The sequence below is a fragment of the Sturnira hondurensis genome, unplaced genomic scaffold (genome assembly GCF_014824575.4).
Source record: "Sturnira hondurensis isolate 20B ecotype Veracruz unplaced genomic scaffold, ASM1482457v3 Scaffold0010428, whole genome shotgun sequence".
Lineage (NCBI taxonomy): Eukaryota > Metazoa > Chordata > Mammalia > Chiroptera > Phyllostomidae > Sturnira > Sturnira hondurensis.
Window position 1 is genome coordinate 21,630,290 of NW_028083059.1, and position 16,642 is coordinate 21,646,931.

General features: G+C 35.9%; 1 protein-coding gene across 6 annotated transcripts in view; it reads left to right on the top strand.

Moving 5' to 3' along the window:
• Positions 1 to 16,642, top strand: part of ROBO1 (roundabout guidance receptor 1) — a 414,052-nt gene that overhangs the window by 252,233 nt on the left and 145,177 nt on the right. The window lies entirely within an intron of this gene.

The window sequence follows — 16,642 nt, forward strand, 5'->3', positions numbered from 1 at the left end:
ACTGTGATATCACTTATATATAGAGTCTACAAAAGCCAAACTAGACTGAAGGTTACCAGGGGATGGTGGTGTGGGGGGCACAGGACAGACATTGATTAAGGCTACAAACTTGCACCAAGTGCTAAATAAGCCACAGTGAGCTTAAAGCACAGTATAACAAATATAGCAACAATATTGCACTTTGGATGTCATGTGATAAATAATACCACACAGTGCGTTCTATTACAAAATTTAATGTGATAAAAGGACACATTCTGTACATCTTAAATTTATGTGATGTTACATGCCAAATACGATCTAGAAAAATAAAGAATTCTAAAGAGATGAAGAGGGGAGAAAAAGGAAAAATCTATATCCAAAACACACTCAGCTTCTAGTTGCGGCTTTTAACTAAAATTAAATCCTTGAACACGTAGTCATCTCTTCCACCCCTACCCTATAAAACTTTACTTTGCATACCAGCCTTCACTGACTGAGCCCACACTGTCTACGAGGGCTTTAAATTCCTTTACGTTCTGCATTCCAGTCTTCGAGGACTCAGTTAGGAAGTGGAAAATGGGGTTGCAGGTGTGCAGTGCAGCAGGACCTGCAGAAGGTGGTGGTGGGGGAGTGGCTGCTGGGGTCTGGAGTAAAGTTTTACAGATGATTTGAGATTGGCTTAATCACAGAGGGAGACAGGTCTTCCAGGGCTCCCACACAGATCTCAAATGTGTCTTTACTGAAATAAAATAAAAGGTGAATAAAGAGAAAGTCAGAAGTCAGTGGTGTGGGATTGGGCGTGTTACTTTGCAGGCTGTCAGCATGTATTATCAAACTTCATGATCAGGGTATGTGAATGTGGTTAGCTAAAAGTTGTAATTGCTTCAAACTATATTTCAGTTTTCATTATAATCTGAAAAGTAAAGATATAAATATATTTTTGATGGTAATGTTTATAAAATATGCATCTTAGATTACTTAAATTGGAGGCAGTGTCCATGGATTAAAATAGTAAGAACAGCTTCAAAGTGCAAAATGCCTTAAGTATAAATATGCTTAGTAGTTTATTTTCTAGCTGTTAGGGTGCCAAAAATAACCCTATCAGAAATGCATTTATTAATCTGGTTCTTCTTATGTCTTTACCTTTGTTGGTCTGTTACATTCCTACGAACACTGTGTTTATATGAACATATGATGTCATCAAAGCTGTTTTAATCGACTCTCTTGACATCACGAGCTCTTACCCTTGTTAGAAATGTGGTAATATATTTCTTTCACATGTTATTTAAATGAATTAATTATAGTGATAGGAGTGGTTAATTATTTATAATGTTTCTTGTGTCACGTCACATGATATGGTGCTTATTACGTCTTCTTCCATATTTAATTGCCTTTTTCAACCTGTCTACGATCCCCTCAAGTCCTAGAGCATTGTATAATTACTGGTTGTTACGAGAAACTCAAATGAATTTTTCTCTATAGTTTCAATCTGGAGAACACAAAAGAAAGAAATCAATGTAGAACCGTGTGGTAACTGAGAGGTGCTGACACACGGTTTGTTTAGTGACCTAATTGCATCCGGTACTCAGATATGCCCCAGATTGTTACAGGTTTGGTAACCTGCTCTTCTGAAACAGTAGATTTAAAGCAGTCAAGCTAACAAACTATCACATAGAAACACGATTGAAAGTAGGAGCAACATTGTATTTTTATTATTTGTTTTTGTATTTAGGTTAAAGGGTGTTGGATATTTTGCTATGCTTTTTTCAAAAGTAGTAAATAGCAAATAATCCTTTATATGACTCAACTTTTTGCTCATTAAGAAGATGGGATTGCTTCACCATGTCTTTAAGTTCAGAGCTTAATTTCTATTAACTCATAGGTCATTAAAAATAATTAAAACGGGCCCTTTGTTTACTTACCTGAAGGCATCTCTTAAAAGCCTTTTTAGACCTAGAAAAGACAGTTTTGTAGTTTCTTTAGCAGGGAAATGTAACCCTGCATTATCACTGAGAAAGTAAATACCCCCATTTTGAAAATAAATGTAAATTTTAGTTATGTAGGCTTTTACCAGAATTTAGCTTTTTGAGATCAAATGCACACGATTAAAGGTAGAGCCACCAAATTAACTTTGCATCAAGTTTACTTTAAAAATCCTAAATTTTACAATATGAAAAATACTTAGTTTTCTGCATAGATGATTATAATGCTGATTTTAGGTATCAAACATTAATGAGGTTTTTATACTATAACGTCACCAAGTATACTTCTTTTGTCCAAATGAATTGCCATTAATTGCAACTTAATTAATGAATGAAATGCAACACGGTGAGCAGCCAGGTTTTGTACGCCTTCCCAATAGTTGACAAATTATATATGATTAAACATTGATTGCTAATGTTGTCATACTTCATTTAGTTTTCCTTGTAGCTCCTAGTTAAAGAAGTATTGATGCTGAGAGCAGATTTATACTCCATGTGTGTCAGAGAACATAGCAAATATTTAGAAAAGAGGTTATCATCATATTTAAAATATACACAAAAGTTTTATGATAATCAGAGATTTAATTGACTAGTTCTAAACTACTTGGCTCAATAAAAATAGTAACAAGTTTCAGCACCTAGAAAATAAAAAGGATTCAAAAATTCTCCAAAAAAGTAGGAGTTCCAGCTGTTCCTTGTGGAAAAACAAAACCTTATACGTTTGTTTAATTTACAAGAAATGGTGCAGGTCCAACTGGGATCTGTTAAAGGGGGAAAGTAAGCCAAGGGTTGCCAGCATTGTAGAGAAACTCAGAGGTTGCTTTGTATTTATTTGAGTTTTTTTGAAGTTGCTAATGATTTTATAGTTCTCTAAGTTGGTTGTAGGATATTTTCAAAAACTGGTAGCTAACCTGGTCCCAGAACCATTTGTTCCTCATTATAAGCAGAGGTCTTAAAACTCTCCAGAGGGAGCACTTGGCCCTTTTCACTACTAGACTGAGCTTTTGCTCATTTGATTGTGTTTTGATTATTTAAGATGCTACTTTGATCTGTTACGCCTCAGATAACTCACTGAACTCAATTAAGTTGGTAATTAAATATTCAGCTTGGATTGCTTTTCTTTAAATTTTATAATCAAGAATATAAAAGATAATAGTCAGGTTTAATTTAGGAAATTTAACTGGAATTTTATTCAAGGAAATTAAGTTTGTGTTCATTTATGAGGTTCTGTATGTGCTGGGCCTTTATGGTGGCTCTGATTGCAGAGATGAGTTGCTAACTTCTTCCAAGCTGATGACTTGATTCGTAGGAGTTGGGGGCCTTATTTAGGGCAGTTGGTCCTCAAACCAGAATCCCAAATGCATACATTTCAAAGGTGGATGGGGGCATGGCTCTTTTGCATTTTTCTGATTCTCACTCTATGTATATCACTTCTAAAGCTGATGTGTCAGCAAATGTCCTTGTTGTGCGATTCTCCTTTCCTGTTTTCTAACTGTCCTTACCTATTTGCCTTTCTTTCGCTTTAAAACAAAAGGCATACTCTTTAGACCTTCAGAATATCTGTGGTTCACCTGCAGAGGTGTACCAACCCCACACACAGCAGTTCTGCAGTTTGTTGCAGAATAGTGTTTGTCCATCCAGTGGTGGCGGAGCCCAGCCCTAGACACTGAGAGCTGCAGTGAAGAAAATGGGCTGTTTTATCATGAGTGATGGCACCCAGGAGACGGAGATTAATGCTCAAAAGCCCAAACTCCCTGGTGGCTTGTAGGTTTCAGGCAAAGCCACAAGACACTGTGAGTTGGGGGTTTGGGATCGGGCTGGAAGCTAATTGATCAGAGGGAGGTAAGGATAATAAACCATTTCTTGAGCTTTTGCAGACAGCTGTGAGGTCTTTTCCAGTGTCCTTTTGTCCAGTCTCATGGAAAATAGCCAGGGGGTGGTCCCACCTTAGGGCTCAGGAATTGAAATAGAGGTCGAGGTATTATCCTTAAGGCAGTTCCATTTTGAATTTTTTGAGGTAACTCCATACTGCTTGAGCCAGTGATTCTACTTCTGGGAATTTATCCCAAGAAACCTAAACCACTAATTTGAATGAATACATGTACTCCTATGTTCATTGCAGCATTATTTTCCATTGTGAAGATTTGGAATCAGCCCAAGTGTCCGTCAGTAGATGAGTGGATGAAACAGTATGGTGCATTTACACAATGGAATACTACTTGGCTTTAAAAAAGGAAATTTTACCCTTTGCTACAGCATGGATGGAGCTGGAGAACATGCTAAGTGAAATAAACCAGTCAGAGAAAGACAAATGCTATATGATCTCACTCATAGGTGGAATCTAATGAACGAACTAAACTAACAAGGGAATAGATACAAACTCATAGAGAGCAGGCTGACAGATGGGAGTGGGGGGAGGGTGGATCGATTGAACAAAGAAGAAAGGAAATCATGGACATGGAAAACAGTCCTGATTACAGGGTGGGGGGAGGGTAGTTGGAGGTGGAAGAGGGTATGGGGGTAAATGGTGATGGAACAAATAAAAAATAAATAAAACATGCTTAAACCTAAGGACCACTCCACCAAAAAATAAAAATAAAAAGCTTTCACCTTTAGCCTGTGAGAGGTCCAGACCATGTGATTTTCAGTCAGGTTCAGGCTACTGTCTTCTGATGCCCTGGTGGTCACTGATGACCTGGGGGAAAGCTAATCTCCGAGAGAGAGTGAGATTATTTTTAGAGCTAGGATTTTAAACTAAATTTAATCAAAGTCATAAGGACCTTTGGGTTCAGGTTCCTTATTTCAAAGTAAGAATGATGATAGGCTGATCACTAAACAACAACAGTAAATCTTTCAAGCACAAAATCATATTTATAAGGGTAATACTGGGTGGGAATTGGAATGGCAATGCAAGTTCAAAAAGAAAAATGAGTAATGACATTTACAACACAAAAGAAAGGGTTATTTATAAATGTATTTAAGTGGACCGTGTTGGGCATGTACTTAATGGTGGTTTTTATTCATCAGATGAACTCAGAAGGGGTAAAACCATTTTATTTTGAATTTAAAGTTTATGATGTGTCAGAACTTTAATTTTTTTTTTTAAAGTATTGTATTTATTTTTATAGACAAAGGAGAAGGGAGGAAGAAAAAGAGGGAGGGAAACATCAGTGTGTGATTGCCTGTTGTGTACCCCTTATGGCGGACCTGGCCTGCAACCCAGGCATGTGCCCTGACCGGGAATCCAACCAGCGATCATTTCCTTCACAGGCTGGCGCTCAATCCACTGAGCCACACCAGCCAGGGGCTATGTGTCAGAACTTTTTGATTTTGCGGCCAGATAAACTTGTTGTAAGGGAAAAGTACATGATCTTTCAGATTTTTGGAGGGGACACCAATAAAGTGTTTGTGAGGACAAATGAGTTAGGCCTTCTAAGTCATGGTAGTAAACAACACATGAAATGTGTTTAATATCTAAGAGTTATGTTTAATGAAGAATTTTAAAGTGACCTTTAGCTACTCTAAACTAGAACCATTGGGAGGCAGCCGGGGCCATAATTTTTTACCATTGCCTCACTGACTGGAACGAGCCTCGTGGACAGGGCAGGTCAAGGTGTTTTGCCTGTAGTAAACTCACCTGAGGTTGACACAGAGGCGCAGAGGTGGAGTTGTAGAATGTGCTTTTTGTAGCCCAGAACCAGCCTCTATGCTAATCCATTCCATTATCTGATATAAAAATATGAACACAATGTACAATGATTTATAGTTCAAGATAAACATCTATTTTTATTGTTTTAGCATGTTCAGAATTTTTTTCTTTTGCTTCCTGAACAGGCATACGTTTCCTATTGCATAAAACAGAATGTTACTGGTAAAGATAGAGTCACTAATAAAGAGTTACAAAATGATTTGCTTTTCTATTACTTTCATCCTCAGTACCTTCCTTCCGTCAGGCCTTGTCAGCGTGACTCCTGTTATCAGCAGCAGGTTTTAAACGCCTGCCAAAGAGCTGTAGGCTGAGGGAACTCTCCCAAGGGCTGTGTACAGTTTGTTAGGAAAAGACAGCTTGCGCAGATACACAATTGCACATTTGTTAGGTTCCTTTGTGACCAAAAACTGTGTTACATACTTGACATTATTTTTCTGAAGCACCAGACCGTCTGTGAGTAGGGATGATAATAAGGAATTAACAAACCCGAAAGTTATGTTGGGGAATAGTAACAGTGATTCAGGGCAGATTGTCAGCAACCAAAGGCCTTTTGTTTAGGTGATGTGTCCATGAGTGGGCTCTTTACATTTAGCTTTTTCCTATCACTTAAATATCCCTTTTGGTTGGTGGGGGGGAAGCTGTAATTGACAATCTTAATAATGTTGCACAAAGATACATTAGTGAGAATGTGCTTTGTTTTTCCTCAATAGCTATTTTCTCTGTCTCTTCTCAATTCTAGGGAGGTTTTAATGATGTATCATTTTAAACTGTGAGGATTTTTCTACCTTGAGACTGTTACCATTAGACTCTCCACAAATGTGAAAGCTTTTTTTTAGCCCTTTTCTTGTTTAATGCTGGCATCTTGAGTTGGAGAGGGTAAGGACACAACTGATGGTTTTATTTACAACCACCTTTTCTTCCCCAGCAAGTATTTTAATTAAAGAACATTCTAGTCTTTCTTGGACACTTTTACAAAATGTCTTTATGGAAACAATTGTTTCAAGATCTAATCCTACTGTGTCTAGTAACTGATCAACCTTGGGTTCTTTCACTGCTTAGCTTGTGGTTCTCATTTGCATTTGGGGGGTGGAAGTGGAAGTCGGAGAGTTTGTACTTAGATTGTATACAGTTATGATTTTACAAGCTACAGTAATATAGGCCTATTTTAAGGAATTGTTTTAAATATGAGGAATGAAGAACTCTTCCACATACCAGTACACTGTGATGGTGAAAACTGAATGTATTCTAAAATGGCACCAGAGTGAAGTTGACTTAATCACCACCACACAGATGCCTGAGTCTGAGTACTTCTCTCCTGGAGGCCAGTAGGGTTCAGTACTGAAGGTGCAGCCTGTGTTCTAGCTGAATTGAGGTCCACATCCCAAATTTAACACTTAGTACCTGCATACAATATAAATTCTTTAACAGTTAAATTTTCTGCAGGACAGCTGTAGATGTGGGAGTGAAACAGCATTCTTCTTACCTGTTTTGCATATTAAATTGTTTTTTAAGTTTATTAATTGAATTTAGAAAGGGAGAGAGAGACAGAAAGAGAAGGAAAAATATTTTTGCTGTTCCACTTGTTTATGCCTTCATTGGTTGATTATTGTATGTCCCCTGACCAAAAAAGAAACTTGAATTCTTGGCATCTTGGGAATACACTAACCGTCTGAGCCGCCCAGCCAGGGATCTGCATATTAAGTTTTTGTCTAAAATTTCAATTGATTATAAAGAACTCTGTGTCAAAAGAAAACACAACAAACAGACAAAGAAAAACCTGAAGTGTTTTAAAAGCCGAGATCTACATCTTCTTTATCTTATTAGCCACCACCTCCTCACACAATACCTAGTGCTTTTATTGGATAAATAAATGAGTGCATCACAAATAAATCCTCATGAGCTTGGTGATTCAGTATTTTTCTAGGGAACTTGATTGAGTGTTTAAACTTCTGACGATGTGAACTCTCTGGTATTTAACATGTCATCAGTTCTCTTGCCTTTACATAGTAGGTTAAACTTTATCTGTGGTAGTCCCGAGAAATGCCCTATCATGTGTTGAGTCGTTTTGATTGTCTGAATTCGGTGACTGAGTTTTTTCGTATAATTTGCTGCTAAGTCATTAGTGGTCATATATATCACATATGATACACATGTAATCACATTTGTATGTATATGTAATCAAACATATTGCTTTGTTTCTGTAATCAGTTAAAATGATACCATATGCATCAAAGTAAATAAAATTCATCATCCTAAAAATACAGTGTAGATTAATTGATCAAAGGCTACTAGCTAACAAATGAAATTTGGAATGTAGTAGTATAAGGTCTAAACAGGTAAAATACTAAGGAGCAGAATTTGAAACCATATTTTTTAATGAATAAAATGGTTTTCATTTTATCCCTATACTCTCAAAATTGTGCCATATATATTTTTACTATTCTTCTTCATGGGATGGTTTATTCATATATTGTCTATCTATTCTCCTAGAACTCAGAAATACCATGTTCAGTTACTCAAATAATAGCAAAAATAAAACGGCCTGAATATCATTATAGACATCTTCCTCTCTGCCAGTTCAAACCCTTCAAGAAGTCGTTTTGGTTTTTACCTCCAGTATCAACGTGTACTCTGTCTCCCCTTTGCACCAAATACAGTGTCGTCATAATAGCGCGCAACCCTGATCATTTTCCCTCTAATTACTGCAGTAGCTTCTAATTGGACTCTTCACTTGCATTCTTATGTCTCTCTCCATTACATTCAAAGAACAGCTGTAATGAATATTTAAATATGATAATTCCATCATGAGACAGTTGTGTTTTAAAAATCAGTGAAGTGGCTTCCCATAAGAATTAAAATTAAAGGTGACCTTTATCACGATTGTGATGTCCGGCAAATCTGGCCCCTTCTCCCCAGCCAATTTCCCTTGAATGGCTGACAGCCTGTCCCACTGCACAGGTTTGAGTCTGTTCAAGTTCATGTACTGTACTGAGTTTTTTCTTCAGCCTGAATTATTTTCTCTGCCTGCAGCGCACTTTTCTAGGATAAGTTTTACTCTTGTTTTCAGGCTTCTGCTTAACTGTCACTTAATTCAGTGTTCTCTCACCACCAGTCTAAATTATGTCCTTTGTTAGTTTCTCACACGGCATCTTACGCATTTCCTTCAGGGCATGCATCGTAATTCTAGTCCTATATTTACGTGTGTGTGTTTTTTAATATTGCCAATTTCAATACTCCCCTGTACACTGAGCACCATGAATATAGGATTCGTGCCAAATTTAACACTGGCTCATATAATACCGAGCACACAGAAGGTGCATTATAAACACCCTCTCTGTCTTGGGCATTGTTTTGGACATTGGATATATAGAGTGATAAAGACAAATACCATGTTTTCATGATGCTGAAATTTTAATGCAAAGAGCTAGACAACAAATAAATAATTGTATTTCTTTGATTAAGGACTGTCTTAGTGCAGGGCACTGAGCAGCAACTTAGATTTTATTAAAGAAAGAGCAAGCGCCTCTCAGGCCCCACAGGGGTCCCAGGGCTCAGAGAGCCTCATCTGTCTGTGTTGTTTTAACCCTGCCAGCCTACCCCTGAGTGTGACTCTTGCTCTGGCACTCAGGAACCCTCCTCAATGGCATTCTTTGTCCTCCACCCCATTTGTACTGGCAGCTGAGAAGTCTGGCAGTTCCTCCCAGTGACTAATAGTAATACTTCTCTGCAGATGTAATGCACCACATAAATGGCAAGTCCTGTACAAACACTAAATAATTAGTCTTTATAATAACCCCAGCAAGATGTAGTGTCAAACCCTCTGTTTTGTATGGAAATAACTGAGTCATTGGGAATATACCGATTAAAATCTCAGCACAGGGGAAGGAGGTTGTTCTGATTCTGAAATTTCTGACTTTTGTTTTTTAACCTCTAAATAAACATATTTACCAATAATGACTTACAAAATAGTGTTTTATGAATGCTGCATTCTCTCATTAATACATCTACTTAAACTGTGTAAGATGCAAACACCTAGTAAGCTACTGACATCTTTAAGTCAGAACATATGATTATAGCAACTTGACTTATTTTGGCAGTACATTTTTTTTCACAATCTCCCAGACTTCAAGTCTGCTGAGTATTAGGCAGGTAAATGTTGATCTTTATTTTTGTATGCTTTTCTCTGGAATACATTACAGATTTTAACTCAAGTCTAGTATGCCAAGCTTCCCATTCATTTGTTTGGATAACTTAGTGGCATTGTAATGAACACTAGGGAATACCTTATAGTGTTGTCGATTTCTGAAGTAAAATGATGAAACCATGGAACACTGACTGCAGATAGCCATAGCTTTTCATAGAAAGTGCCACTACGGTGTTCATGTTTCTGTGAAATGGGAATGGAGTTTAATTTTGGACCCAATCTGGAAGTAATTCTAACCTTTAAAAGACCAGGAATGGGGTATACAGATTGTTTTGAAAACAGATAAATTGTCATTAATTACCTTTATTCTGGTAATAGCTTCTCCCTCTATTTGCAATGTTCTGTGCTATCCATTCATGTTCAGGTTGACTGATCTTTGACAGCCCTCCACACTGTGCAACTTTTCAGAGTGTATAACTTTTGAGGAAGAGTAAGTACTATCCTAGGATAGGGCATAAGCAGTTTGTGAAATCTTCAAAGCTCTAGTAGTTAAGAAAATAAGTGCCTTTACCAGCATATTTTCTTCCAAGATCTTAACCACAGCATAATTTTGTGTTTAAAAATAAATTTCATCCTATAAAAAACATAAGTAAAGGATGACATAATTATTGAAGATTGTTCATAGATATATTGTGTCAGATTTTAAAAAGTGAGTGTATTTTTAGGAAACAGTCATGATTAAATCCTAACTATATAGAATTGATGTTTGCGTGCATCACTTTTATTTTTTTACTTTATTTTGTATTGTTTATTCCATTAAAGTTGTCCCATTTTTCCCTTTTGCCCCCCTCCACCCAGCCCCCCCCATCCAGAGTCAGTCCCCTCCCCCTTGTCCATGTCATGAGTCATTCATGCATGTTCTTTGACTCATCCCTTCCCCTTCCTTCCACCATTCTCCCCTCCTACAGCTATCAGTCTATTCAATCTTTCCATGTCTCTAGCTCTATTATTCTCACTAGTTTACTCTGTTCATTAGATTGCAGTTATAAGTGAGATGATATGGTATTTGTCTTTCACCAACTGGACTGTTCCATTTAGCATAATACTGTCCAGTTCCATCCATGCTGTTACAAAAGATAGTATTTCCTTCTTGTTTTCTGCTGTATAGTATTCCATTTTATAAATTACAGTGTTTTACTCCATTTCTCTACTAATAGGCTTTGGGCTATTTCCAACACTTGGCTGTTGTAAATAGTGCTGGTATGAACATTGGGGTGCATAAGTTCTTTTGGTTTAGTGTGTCAAGATTCTTAAGTTATATTCCCAGCAGTGGAATCACTGGGTCCTAAGGCAGTTCCATTTTTAATTTTTTGAGGTAATTCCATACTGTTTTCCACAGTGGCTGCACTGGTCTGTATTCCCACCAGCAGTGCACTGGGGTTCCCTTTCATCGGTATCCTTGCCAACAATTGTTGTTTGTTGATATCAACTTCACACCACTTCATTCTGACTGGTGTGAAGTTGATATCTTATTCTGGTTTTAATTTGCATCTCTCTGATGGCTAGTGGTGTTGAGCATTCTTTCATATATCTATGAGTCATCCATATATCATCCTGGGAGAAGTGTCTGGTAGGTCCTTTGCCCATTTTTTAATTGGGTGGTTTGTCTTCCTGGCATTAAGTCATGAAGTTACACCAGGAAGACAATGTATTGTCTTAATATATTTTGGAAATAAAACCCTTGTCAGATGCATCCTTGGCAAATATGTTCTCCAATTAACCAGTTCCCTTTTCTGCATGCATCATTTTAAAAGTCAAATTCCTTTGTAGAATTGTATACCTGGAAGCACTGTAATTTTAGTAACCAGTGTCACCCCAATAAGTTCAATTAAATATAAAAATAAAATAAAATTTCTTAGCATTAGAAGATCATTGTATAAGAGGATAATATCTCATGAAGTATCATTTTACATGTTACATTAGTTTTTCTCTTAAATAAATTATGGTATATTTCTCTGCAATCACCTTTTTTTGTTGGAATGTTTTTAAAAGTGTGAAATGGCTATTTTATTTTCAGAAATGGTAGAGAATTTTGGACACATTTTAAACCCTTATGATACTTTTTTCTCCTGGATAATGCAGTAAGCTTACAAAGTAGAAATATAAATAGTTATAAAAGCCTTTGTGACATACTTTTTAAAAACCTTGCTCCTAAAATGGATATCTGAATATAAAATAACCAACCATAAAACCCTACTGTATTGCCATTTTGTGATAAGTTAGAGGCGGGTGTTTCTTGATCGACTTCGGTATTTGCCTCAACCACACTGCAAGGACAGTGGCAGAGTTGTAGCATAAGTGCCAAGCACAAAGTATGTGCGTGGTACAGATGTCGTACATGAAAGGATGATAGTTATTTTGAAATTAGATAACATTTATTTATGTCAGCATGTAAGTATGTTTTTAGACAACACTGGAAATGCTATAGAAGTAATATATTCTCTCCTCCAAAAATACTAAAAGTGACTCATTCTTTTGAAATCTAGGAAAGTGGTTCATCATTGTAACATCATTAAGCTATTACTGAGCATCTCTAAAGTTTCTTTGTCTTTGGGAATATACTTCCTCATTTATTTTTTCCTTTAATGTACCTCATTTTTAAATGATCGAATTATTTTTTTTCTTTCCCCAGTTGACAGTTTACTATTGTTTGCTGCAAGATTTTATTGACAAAGTAGTCATTTATTAGGAAAAATTTCAGTACTGCATATTATCTTCCTCTGTTTGCCCAAGATACTTGCTTCCCAGAAGATACTTGCTTCTGATTAAAATGCCCATATTTAATTAAAACAGTTATTGTGCAACTTTTAAAATCATTTTGTTGCTGAAATAAAGCAAATCATTGAGAACAATTAGCACAGCATGCATTATTAGAATGATGAGTTGTAATTCTTAGCATGTCAATGAAAGTCTGAAGGGGCCTGTTCCATACGTGGAAAATCTGAGCAAGAACAGCAATGCAGGCTGTAGTCAGAGACAGCCAGTTGACTCTCAGAAGAAAAATTTCTCATAGGACTTCTCTTCCAATGGAAAGAGGCTGAAATATTAATTATACCATGTTTAGAATTGTGAACATTGTCTTAAGACTAGACAAGTGGCCAAGTTTGTAGAGAAGAGTCCCTGGTAGACAAGATGTTTGTTTTAGCTCTGCTGCTAAATATTTACAAAGTACTCTTCCGTAAAATGAAATGAATAAATTTGCTTTATCATAACCGGTTACAAGGACTAAATAAATGAGTAGATGCTTGGCATGGTTCTTTCCATAGTAGATGTTCAAGTAACATTGACCATTGCTAACATTATTATTATATTGCAACATTACTGTCATTATTATTTATGCAATAAAGTCCTCTTCCCATGAAATGATTAATTCCCAAAAGAAAAGATTTGTATCATACAGCTCTCTGACCCCTGACTACATTGAGATTCTGTAATTCATGAAGCCTAAGCCATTGCAATTCACAGATGTTCACCACATGATTGGGGAAGAAAATTAATTTTAGGAGCACTTGAGCCATTCCAGAATTAGGTAGTCAGGAGTCTGTAGCACACTGATGTACAGTCACTGAACACGAACCTTCTGTCATCATGGAGTGGATCTGTTGGAAATACTATGGATTAGATAGGAGAATTACATTTTACAGTAAAATGGTGCATTTTTTAAAAGAACACTGCATTAGAGCCCTGGGCAGTGTGGCTCAGCTGGTTGGAGCATCATGCCCTAGACCAGGAGGTCATTTGTTCAATTCCCAGTCAGGTCACATACCCAGGCTGTGGTTTGATTCCCCCATTGGGGCACGTAACAAGGAGGCAACCAAGTTGATGCTTCTCTCTTGCATCGATTTTTTCTCTCTCCCCACGCTCTTCCTCTCTCTCTAAAAGCAATGAAAACAAATCTGTTGGTGAGGATTTGAAAAAAAAGAGCACTATGTTAGAACTCTGTTTTATTTTGTTCTCCACCTGACAAATGACACAAGCTAGTAACATGTCTTGGGACTCACTTGCCTCTATTTCATGGGATGGATTAGATGTTGCCACAGATCCCTATCTCTTTGATAACTTGACATTTCATCCCGTTCTAAAATGTCCCGTCGTGCTCTTAAAGAGTGTTACAAATATTTAAGTCTCCATTATACAGTACTTGAAACAATTTGTCTTTGACATTTTTTCACTTTGCCCCTCCCTGTCTTCTCAACATTACCCAAGTAGATTGCAATGTCACCACCAATTTTTTTGGAAATGTGTTTATGGTGAAAATTGCTATATCGCTTTTCAGAAGGACAAATGATTACATGTTTTATTTTAAAGGTTAAATTTTAGTTAACCACTATTTTAGACAAAAACTTCCAGGAGAGTGAAGCTTACTGTGCTTTTTCTAATTTAACAAAATAAAAAAAATTGGGAAATGATTGAGCCAAACTGCATGACCTGTAAATATGAAACAGTTACGTAAATGCGGAAGAAATAGTAGAAAAAACTATGGTTTGTTTTATCACCATTTTAGGCAATCTCTACTTGGATGCATTGTATCTGTTATTTGCTATTTCCAAATTAATATTCAATCTCTTTTTCAAAAGTGAGTTCCAAATTCTAGACTTCCATACTATTCATACCGTCCCGTAGCAGCTAAATGTACACTTTGATAACAGGGCTGTTAGAGAAGGAAGGAGGGCAGTGTTTGAGAACACTCACGGATATCAGTGAGTTTTCTGTCGAGCTGCTGCCAGTCACCTGAGTTCAATTTTATTTACTTAAATACACACATGAATTAAGAAAATTGGATAATTTAACTAAAAGCTGATATTATTTTATAATATGATGCATACAATTTTTCCGCAAAAGGAAATGTTCAAGACAAGTTTGAAGAAGACAAGTTGTTTTTATAAAAGAGAAAAAAATGCAAATTCATAACTTTATGGAGGTTGCCTTTGGCTATAGGCAATGCCAGAGTTTTCCGCTTTACAGCTGCAAAAATAAGTGCATGAGCATTATCTAAGCAACAATCTTTAATGGATTACATCTTGTCAGCTTTTCTTTATATACTAAACTCAAATGACGTAGTAAATTGGAAAGAAATTTTGATTTATCTGACTTAGACCTTTGATATTTTTGAAAGACATTGAATTATTCATTGGTTTATTTGAGATATGATCTCAATTTCTTAATAAGATATAGTGTTACCGTTGGTTTTAAGCTCACCAAATAGAAAAATTGCTCAAAATTTTTTTATTAGAACACTATTATACTTTTGTATTTTTCAGGGGTGTTAAAATTTTTCAGAGGTGTTTTCTTAGATTAATAATATGATCCAGGAAGGCACACACTGTTTGTTAAAGTCAATTCATTTGTTTTTTCTATAAAACTTGCCTTGAATCTGTGGTATGTTCATAACACCTAGCAATTGTAATATAAATTTAGAAACTAAAAGTCTTTCTACTCTGTTCTTTTATATTGTGGTAACAAAAGTTCAATAAGGTTTACCTTTGTGTCTCTACTTTATTAATAAATAATGTTTAGCATTGAAGTTAGAATTACCCATATTTTGTTATTCTTCTTTTTTCCCTGTTCTTTCAGAGATGAGCATATAAGTCTTCTTGTTGAAGGAATATTTTCCAAGTGTCCACATAACTATAGTGTACCCATGTTTTCTCAATATATATATTAAAAAATGGTTTTGTTTGAGTGGGTGTTAAGGCTTACTCAAATGTATACACATGCTTGGCTGGTATAGAGGAAGGAAAAGTAGATAATTCCAAGAGAAAAATACATGACTTTGTAAGCCTCTCAGATTGTTCAATGTTTTGAAACCAAAATAAGTGACTTTTGAAATAGCAGTTTCATCATAAGCTTTTCACATTATTGTACTTTTTCAGTGAAAACATTTTGAAATGCCATTGTGTGGAAATATATCAATTTCAGTACAAAATTGTAGTATCAAATAAATATTCAGTTCAATCAATTTGAAAAGATAATATTCATCACTTCAATCTGTACCAACAAACATTATAATTACCATCTTAGATTACTAAAGTTGTTCACATTTTATTGAACACTGGGATGTAGTGGAGTGGCAGAAAGATAGCTAACAACTTTAGACTTTGCACCGAATACCTGCTTTGTAAATAGGGAGAGGTTGTGTTCAAGATTACCCACCTAATAAACAAGACTTATGATTTAAGACCAACTGATGCCAAGTAATTCATGATTTCTTGATGCCAACAAGATACAGAAGTCAATTTTATTGTATGAACTACATACTTGGTTCATTTTCCACATTTTATCCCAACAAATATTAAATGAATAATACTGCGTGTTTTATAGTATGTTAATATTACATTAGTGTCCAGCCGAGATTACAGTAGTAAATTGTTTCTTCCTCAGAAATATGTGGTTAATAACATAGGTGAAGTTAATAATATCTCTTACCCTGAACAGGTTTAAGAATGAAATGATATGCTATTTATACCCCCCAGCCCCCAAAAAACAACACTCAAAACCAAAAAATAGAGAACATACAGAGTGACTTGTTGGTAGTGGTGCTATTGTTGTTATTGGTGCTTCTAACACTCTCCCTCACTCAGTAATAATGGAAAAACACAGTGTTTTAAAAGTACTCAGTTTGCAAATATGTCTAAAGTTGTTATAATGAGCATATTTAAACAATAATGATAGATTCTTATACATTTGAAATATTTCAATGAAATGAATGCTTGGAAGTATATTTATTTTTGCTTTTAATATTTTGCTTTGTATGTATATGTAATTTAT